The 10,588-nt window shown below is 32.3% G+C and overlaps 1 long non-coding RNA gene across 1 annotated transcript; it reads right to left on the reverse strand.

Annotated features, from left to right (window-relative positions):
• Positions 1–259: 259 nt before the first annotated feature.
• LOC112940202 (uncharacterized) lies at positions 260–3,028 on the reverse strand. Its single transcript, XR_003244154.2, has 3 exons — positions 2,908–3,028; positions 2,426–2,493; positions 260–654 (listed from the first exon to the last, which is right to left on the reverse strand). It is a non-coding gene; the product is annotated as an uncharacterized lncRNA (long non-coding RNA).
• Positions 3,029–10,588: the final 7,560 nt, after the last annotated feature.

Consider the following 10,588-nt stretch of genomic DNA (forward strand, 5'->3'; position numbering starts at 1 on the left):
CTATAGGGCACAATTAAATCAAAGTGTGGTTATAGCATTTAATTTGATTTATTAATTTGTTATTATATATAGTTTTCCCTTATTTTCTTGATTACCACCATTTTATCTGGTAAAAAAGTATTTTGGAAAGACAATAACGAATTAGTGATGGTTAGCAATGGTTTCTTCAAAAGTAGGTAAAGGAAGGCTTTTTGATGCTTATATATATATATATATATATATATATATATATATTTATAAAGGAGAAACATAGACAAGTTGATGTGACACCTCTCTATGACCTCCAGAACTACAACCACTGAGTTAATCATTACTGCCTTCCATCCACAACCACATCCATCCTTATCCAACTACAATCACATCTACCTCTGATCCCCAAAATCAATCATCACCAATATAACATATCATAACTCGTAATAGCCAAGAAATTGCTAATAAACTAAAATTTATCATTTTTGGAAAGAACAGAAAAATCTGGAAAATTTCCTAAGTCAAGATAGTAAGTATTTGTTCATTCTCAAACAGTTATAACTTCTAGCTCAAGATGATTTAAAGTCAGTTCATTAAATGGATGGAAAGCCCTTGGAGATATCTTTCCAACGCCGTCGAGTTTGTGCATTTTCGATATTCCCATTGTAACTCCTCACTTGCCACCTACACTTGTAAAATTAAACAACATATGAAATTAGAACATTGAATCTACTAAGTAGGTGAACATGCATGAAAACAATGCTAAAACGGACATTTACTTTATCTCATGCTTTTATGATTTTTTGATGTAAATCCCATGAAATAAGTTTAAGAACCATTTACAATACAACTTTACATATTAGACATATCCAAGTATTTTATAAGAGATAATGATAACCATTTATAGTACACATACCAAGAGTTATCCTAAGAATTACTTAAGTAAGACAAGAAGAGACCGCCCATACACCCTTTTCAAGCACACCTAAGTAATCCTTAGGACTACCCAAAGTAAGATTATTCTTTACATTACAATAATACATAGTTTTATATTTATTAAGTAACCCCCCCTTTTTATCATTTAGACTCTCCACCTAAGGTTACTTCAAGATTCACGTAAGGAAGACATGAAGAGACTTCCCATACACCCTATTCAAGACTACCTAAGCAACCGTCAAAGCTACTCTGTGCAAGGACCTTTCTATTCGTCATACATTAACTAAGTCAACAATACTCATTAAACCACTTAAGAGACATTCAACAATTAGAGGACTTCACATAATGGTCTTGGAGGAGACCTAAGGAACTCACCTAGCATCTTCAAAGCCTACTCGTGCTATGTATAGATAGTGTCTCATTCCACTACCTACACATTGTAGAACCTATTCAATAACTAGAGTGTACATCCCATATGATGAGATTAGTCATAACCGACATAGCTCATACTATCTAGGTATGGAATCCGTAGTCTACCCTACTCCGAGGAAGGTGTTATACTTGCCAAGGGTAGAACTAGGACACATCCAATGTTAGCACATGGTTAAGGAATATCAGGGGTTTCATTTTACTCTGGTATCATCTTGAGTAAACCTACTACCACAAGCATATTCACTCAGTGCTTTGCCTTTGTTCTCATAGAGTAATCATTTCCTAGGTGAATTAGAGAAGGTTTCATTACTTTGCCTTGCCAACTCTTAACACTTTTTATTTCCAAGGATGGGTCCACTAGGTCTTCCAACCAAGGGCTACTAGGATAGCTCTTATGACTTCCTTAGATATGGTTTCATGCCGTTCATGCCAACCAACCCCTAATTCCATCATTCCACACATGAAGGATACCATTCTAGTCTTTAGCTTCAACACTTTTATTAACCTTCTTTTTTATATTCAAGGTTCTATGTTCGTGACCTTCTTTTAACTATTCAAGGTCCTATATTATTCATCCTTATAAGGTCACCTCTTTAGGTCTACCGATCCTAGACTTTCATTCATCATCCATTCATACACATTCATGGCAAAGTTGCCTAAGCCTATAAGTCAAGAATTCACATTCATATACTTTCATGTATCAATTAGAGGGACCTACATCTACCAATCAAGGTACTACGTCACATATTCAATAACATTGAAGCACCATGTAGGGACAACCAAGTGTACCTAACAAGATACCCTATCAATACACAGATAGAGACTCATCATAGTTTATCATATTCACATATAATCATTCAGAAGAAATCATACTTTCACCTCACAGTTACACATATACCATATAATCGTTCACATAGTTCATCTACACAAGCTTTAACATGATAGTACCACAATTCACATAGTAACGTCGATAAATCCATGTTCATAACAATTATAACACCTAAACACTGCCACCATAAGTGGACCATACCAATCAATACAATTCAATATCAATTCTACACAATATAAAGGAATTAGGTCAACTCACCACCTTCCAATCATCATCATCACCATTACTTAGCCTTTTCAATCAATTCACTTTGCAAAGGCTCTTACCTATAAACATGTGCACAATAATAAGACAACAATCAATCCATATCAATGATCCAACAATATAAAATATATATATCACTAATATAAGGAAGCCTATGAACAATTCTATCATGATTTATACATAATTTAATAGCCCAATACAATATACACATGAATTTATTAAAATCAAATCAAGATAAATTCACCCAATTTAAACCCAAAACTAGGAATTCAGGGAATACATGGGTTCATGAAAATTTTGATCTTAAAATCATCAATAAACATCAATTATATCATAAAACATTGTTTTAAACCTTTTCATGCAAGAACTCATAGTTAGAATTCAAAATAGAAAATTCTATATATTTGAACATCTTTGAAAAACCATTGGAATTGGCTCCTTAAATGAGAGAATAGTAAAGGATGAAATAACCATACCTTATTTGAATAAATCCCACGAAATTGGATTGAAAAACTTGAACAATTTGGTTTTCTTCCTTGGAGCTTCAAAGCTTCAAAAATGGAGGTCTTGGAGAGAATGAGTTGGGAGCTTTTGTTTTGGGTTGAGGGTTTTGATTTTATTGGTGAATTTGGGTTTTAAAAAGACTCAATAACCGTCAATACATAATTTCCAAATTACCCAAAATACCCCTTAACTTAATAAATATTTTAACCAATTTTAATTTGACTTAAAAATGACGCAACCAAATTAGGGACTTGGCTGCACGTCGTGGGGACATTTCCAAATCTTGGATGTGGAATTTAATCTGAGACATAATGTTTGGTGTTGACCCCGAATCGTAGGGAAATTTTTTCCCTCTAAGTGTAGCTGGCGCGACACCATTGACTCTAAATGTTGGTTTCCGCGGCAGCTTCGTAGGCCAACATTTGGGTCCTCTTTTGGGACCCTTAAGGTGGTCTCCATGGGGTCATACTTGATGTTTTTGACCTTTTACATACTAGTATATGTGTAGGAACCCTCGATACTCAATTTCATCCTAATATTATACCCCAAAACACCACTACAAAACCCTACTACACACTAGTTCAACTAGACTAGCTTCCAGACGTCTTGGTCGTTCTTGGACGTTTGACTTCCAAACTCCTCAAACTCAGTTGTAACACTTACATTAATCATTTTAAGACCTTATTAACTAATAACCAATATGTTAGGATCTAATTCAACCCAGTTCATTTTTGGGGTTCTAAGAATCTCCCTCACATGGATAACATTCGTCCTCGAATGATACTTCGAACACATTAAACACTTACAACACTATGAAGAGATAAAGACTCAATACTAGCAGATAATAGCCATACACATCATGTCATCAACTCCACATAAATAAGAGATTCAAACACAACAAGAAAGTAGGAAAAATGTCTACAACTTATCATGTAATAAGACTCTATCTTCTTATTACATATAGGAGGAACTTCCTTCTCCACATATCAACATGCTCATATATATCATCTCTATACACAGATGCCAATTTCTCATGAAAGCACAATTAAGCAACATTTTCAAATACTGTGCAGTAAAGTATGCTTACTAGTTCATTAAAACAGCTTTTAAGCTATTTATTATAAAGGCATGATAATATGAGAGACAAAATCATATGAACTCATTTTAACAAATAAACATAACCTTATGAAAAGATATTCATAATGCAAGGAGATCAATGAAATTATTTTTCACTTAGACTCATAAGCGCATGCAACATGCTACTATGAAGTTCTAACTCTCAAGCTTGAATAAAATAGAAGAGAACAGGCAACATTCCACAACCCAACTATTCACCATACTCTCCCACATAGAACGAACCCATCACAACTTAAGAGATAAAACTATAACTTGCCAGTACCTTCATCCGTATTTGCTTCCTTGTTAGCTTGGATAACATACAAAAGATTCCTCTTTGGTGCACCAACATCAGGGGCATTAGGAGGAACTTGTGTGGCCTCTCTTCCTCTAGCCGCAATAGTAGGAAGTATGCTTAACACTTTGAGAACCACCACATCTCTCATACTTGACCTTAGGATCACTAGACCCATTTTGATTTGGAACCCTCTTCTTAAACCTAGGTTGGTTTTTTTCCTCGGATCTACCCATCTTCAAATTCCTTGTGATCTTTCTAAACTTGGAATCTTCAATAGATTGAGCATACACCATAATTCTGGATAGGTTAATGTCATTATGGATCATGGCCATATGATATTCTTCTTTCAGAAGGTCATCAACGCCGGTAAAAAACCTAGTCATCTCATTCCTAGGGTTAGAAACCAAGGATGGAGCATACTTAGACAATAGAGTAGATTTAAAGGAATACTCCTCAACATTCATGTTACCTTCCCTAAGGTTTTCGAACTCCTAAACCTTCACCTCCTTCTTCTCATTGGGGAAAATACTTTCCTAAGAAGGCTTCCTTAAACTCTTCCCATTTTATAGTAACCGATTCAACCTGCCTATTGTCTTTCCATTGAGTGTACCACACTTGAGCAACTTCCCTCAATTGGTATGAAGCTAACTCCGCATTTTCTGTAGAAGTCACCCCATAGCACTCAACACCTTGTAGACACCATCTAAAACCTTTTTAAATACCTCTTCCTCCTTAGAACCAAGGAAGATAAGAGGCTTCATCCTCACAAAGTCCCTCAATCCAGAGTTCATGGTAATATCAAGAGTATTTATCCTAGGCCCAATATCTCTATTCACTTGAGTCGTCATCGCTTGGGATAGGGTAAGGAAAGCCCCTCTAATCTCCCCATTAGTCATGTACGGGGGAACCACACACACACACATACACACACACACACACACACACACGCACGCGCACACACATGTGCGCACACACACACACACACACACACACACACATATATATCTATATATGAAAAGTAGTGCGAAATTAAAACTTTTCATCTCAACTACAGTTAAACTCTTTTATAGAAATATAAGAAAGAACTAAGTCTCTTCATAGCTATCTTTGCCACATATAAATCTTAGGATCACATTCCATACATAAATTAAAGTTAAACCAAAGTCTACTACACCGTCTTTTGATAAGGAAAACTAAACATAACTATGTCCTCGAATCATATGTGGACATACCAACTTGACTTGAGAGAATGCTATTCCCAAGCTTCACTTCCAAGAGAATTCTCACTTGCCACCTACACTTGTAAAAATAAACAACATTTGGAATTCGCACATTGAATGGAATAAGTATGTATACATGCAAGAAAACCATGCTAAAATGGAAATTTACTTTATCACATAATTTTTATGCTCTTTTGATGTAAATCCCATGAAATAAGTTTAAGAACCATTTACACGAAAACATACACATATAAGACATATCCAAGTATTGATAAGAGATAATCATAATCATTTATAGTACACATAAGCATTAGACTCCCAACCAAGTGTTATCCTAAGACATACTTAAGTAAGACAAGAAGAGACCGCCCATATACCCTATCCAAGCACACCTAAGTAATCCTTAGGACTACCCAAAGTAAGATTATTCTTTACATTACAATAATACATATTTCTGTAATCACTAAGTAACCCCTTTTTATCATTTAGACTCTCCACCTAAAGTTACTCCAAGATTCACCAAAATAAGACATGAAGAAACCGCTCATACACCCTCTTCAAGCTTACCTAGGTAATCTTCAAAGCTAGTCTAGGTAAGGACCTTTCTATTCATCATACATTAACTAAGTCAACATTACTCATTAAACCACTTATGAGACATTCAACAATTAGAGGACTTCACATAATGATCTTGGAGGAGACCTAGGGAACTCACCTAGCATCTTCAATTGTATTTAAATTGATCGAGACAATCGACCTGATATCTGCAATTAAAGTACGTAAATGTATAAAAATAAAAATTAATTGTATAATTTACTTAATTTTGGTCAGATTGTATATGTTCATAATTGTACAAATATATTTTCATCAATGATTGTGTATAAACTTGTATTTTTTGTATATGTATAATTTTACATTATTTGTAAAATTGTATTAGTTACTGTTTGTATGTGTATAATTAGATGGGATCGGTGTTTATATGTGTATAATTGATTGTTGAGTGTAGTTATGTGTAAAAGTTATTTGTATAAGTTTAATAATTACGTTTGTTGTTCTATAACTGACATAAATTTGATTTGTAGACTTGTATAATTTGATCGTTGACATGTATATCTAGTATAAGTATAGTTTTACTTTATTTATTTGTCGAAAAGTTGTCTGGTGAGTGTGTGTTTGTTTATTTTTGAATTTCGGTTCGTATATGTAAAGATGAGTTATTTCTATTTGTAGATGAATGTCTTCCATCGGTATTTTGGTAATATATTCTAAAAAATTAGATGATGCAAACTGTTACATTGACTACTTTATTGAGAGGGTAGTTTTTAGAGAAAATGCTTCTACAAATATTTGAATTTATACAAACAACAAACCTCAACAGTATATGTGAAAACAACAAATATACGGTAGTAATCCGAACTTGAACAGTTAATACAAACAATATTGTACAATTTGAATAACAATTATACAATTATTATATAACTAAGGGTACAGATTTGACCCAAACCAAACCCAAATTCAAAGAAATATAGTAAAAAGTAATTTATTTGAAAAAACTAAAATGAGATTTCCTTTTACATCACAAATAGACAATTGGATTCGTGTATACAAATATAGATTTGTATGAAAATATACAATAAATTGTAGATCCAAACTTTAAAAGTTTATACAAAATTATTTTATACAAATTACCCCAACTGTTTCACCATCTTCATCTTTAGATATGCAAATCTGAAAAATCGAAAGAAATCTCAGTGATTTACAAATACAAATTGAAAAATGATGAAATTGCAAAAAAAAAATGTAATGAGAAATTAATTGTAAAATAATTACCTATAAATCGGGAATCACGATTGGGAGGGAATGAATGAAAATTTTAAAATTTGAAATTAATGTTGATTGAGAGAATAAAGGATAAATTAAGGAAAAGTGATTGAAGAGAGAGATAGAAATACAGAGAGAGAGAGAGAGAGAGAATGGACTCATTTTATACAAGGAAATACATGGTTATATATTTAAGTAGAATTGAAAAATGTAATTACCGAGAATAAATGGTTATGATAATATAAACAAACATTAACTATGGTACGTAATTAAGTAATATAAATTTTTTTATCTGCGTAATTTTCTCGTCAGTACGTATTTCATAAAAATACAATTGTCTTATTATCCCTTGAATAAATTGAAAGTAATATTATTACCTCCTTTTTTTTTTATCAAGCCAGTTATTAAAAAAGTAACAAGTCTTACTTACCAATATCAAATATTCACATAATAAATATTATAAGTTATAAGAATAAATATAAGAAAGACTTTTCTTTCATAAATAATGAAAAAATCTTTCCAAACTCCTCCTCCAAACTCCTCCTCATCCCTATTTACTTTTCGCCTTTCCCTAATCATGTTCACCAAATAAAAAACAGCAGTCGTTAAGAAATGAAAAACAAGAATTAGTCCACTATTTTGTGTTATTTATTAGTGTAATTTTAGGAAAAAAAGTCATCATATTTTATTTTTCTATCCTTGAAATTATATAAATATATTCGATAGTATCTTATCATAGAGTGATTGAACATAATAGAGATTAATTGTAACTGTTGATGATAACGATTGATAATTGGTAGGGAAATAATAGGTGATGAATGATGATAGTTGTTAGTAGTATATAATGTTAACAAATAATAGTAATTATTGATAGTGATTATTTGTCATAAATCTCCATTAGTAACCACATTTCCTCTTATCCATAAATGCCACAAAATAATTTAGGAGTAGCTTTATAGAATGACATAAGTTTTTCCCCACATTCATCCTTCCACCATTCTATAAAAGTTCCTAACAAACCTACAACCATAGTAAAGTTTCTCCACATACTTTGTGCAGCTTCATCAATTAAAAAAATGTATGACAATCTCTTCTTGAAATTGTCGACAATATCTACGCCTAGAGACTTGAGGGACTCCCCATGATGCCATAATGTCATCTATTGGTAGCTTTGGAATCCATAATCTCCAAACAAAAAAGGAAGTTTTCACGGGAAGAACCAGGAAGACCTTTTACCCAAAATTTCTTCCAAAAACATCTTTTATGCTTTTTAGTCTCTGAGTTTCCCTAAAATTTCATTTAGTAAATGGCATCCATCATGCTCTATCTTTCTCTTCCAAGCTCTCTCATATCATGAGATTCTTTGTCACATTTTCAACAATTTTCTATTAATCTTCATACCATGACGGTAAAAGTGTCACTGAACCCCATCTTTTTTAGAACTTTAGATAAATATAGCCGGGATACCCTACTATAAGTCTTGGTCATATTTATTTTTATAACAACATTAGAAGTTTATCTCTTTTTCTTATATCAACACATTCTGAATTATGCATGTTCCTTTTACAAATCCATCTTGACTAGGAGATAATGAACTTAGTTAGAATGTCATCTATTCTTCCATGTTCCACTCTCGAGATGGTCTTATTAATCAAATTATTGAGGCTTATAGGCCTTAGATCTGAAAATGACTTGACCAACTCCTTTTTATGTAGTAGTACTTGATTTGAATGTGTGATCGACTTGGCAGGTATCACTATTACAAAGGGCCTTTACTACCCTATAAACACCATAACCAAGAATGTTCCAACATGATTGAAAGAAATTGATGTTTAAGTCATCAGGTCCATTTGCACTTGTTGGTATCACTAAAAACATCTCATTATTCCCTAGTTTATCAAATTTTGTATAAATAAAGAAAAATCAAAATCTTCTTTACCTAGTGTAAAATGTTTTTCACGTTAACTGATTATGTATTCAACAATATTATCCTCTCTTTCAAGCCATACTCTTTCTTGATTTTTATAACATGCGTTTTTGTTTGTATAAAGAAATATATTATTATACATATACATATATTTTCGTTGCCCTCTCCCAGATCTCACTCACAACTCTCCTAGATCTCACTCACCATCCTTGCCTCCATCACTTATACAAACAGAAACGAAATGTATCAATTGCGTTTCTATTTGTATAAAGCGAGAGAAAAGTATATACACTTGCAAATACATATATCATCGTCCTATACACTTATAATTATACAATACCAGTTTTCTTCCCCAATTTTCTTTTCTCTCTCTTTTTCGTTTTATACATACACAAATTATACAATTGATTTGTATATAACTTTTTATATGTAGCGAATTATACATATTTATGTTTGCTATGGAGCGCAATTCTGTAAACTTTGCTATGACATATAAATATGTATTTTGTGTTTGATATATGTGAAAGTTGGGAAAATTGTATATAAAATCAAATTAAATGCTATAACCACACTTTGATTTAATTGTGCCCTGTAACAAACAGTTTGTCAGTGGCCTGTCTCGCTCCCTCCCTCTCGATTTTATACAAACACAAATGTATAAAATGTGTTTTTGTTTGAATAAAGTGAGAAAAAAATTGTATATATACATATATTTTTGTTCCCCTCTCTCCCCTCTCGCATATCTCGCCTTCATCGCTTATAAAAACAGAAATGAAATGTATAAATTACGTTTTTGATTATATAAAGCAAGAGAAAATTGTATATACACATTAAAATGCAAATATCTTCGTCCTATACACTTATAATTATATAATACAAATATTTCCATGCACAATTTTCTTTTGTCTTTCTCTCTTTCTCATTTTATACATACACAAATTATACAATCGATTTGTATACAAATGCTTTCTTTTGTATATGTATAGCGAATTATACATTTTGTCTCTTTGTATATGTATATGGAATATTACAACTTTTTTTTTGTATATGTATAGCAAAATATACATATTTACGTATGCTGTGGAACGCAATTATGCATACTTTGCTATAACATACAAATATAAATTTCGTGTTTGCTATATGTGAAAGTTGTTCTTTAAATAACGACACCAAAGTCTAAAGGTATATACTGATCTAGTGTGAACATACACATTCATATTAACGCGGAGAGAACATCAGTTATCTATGTACTCAGACACTCCAAATTGTTT

This window comes from Solanum lycopersicum, chromosome 10 (genome assembly GCF_036512215.1).
Source record: "Solanum lycopersicum chromosome 10, SLM_r2.1".
Lineage (NCBI taxonomy): Eukaryota > Viridiplantae > Streptophyta > Magnoliopsida > Solanales > Solanaceae > Solanum > Solanum lycopersicum.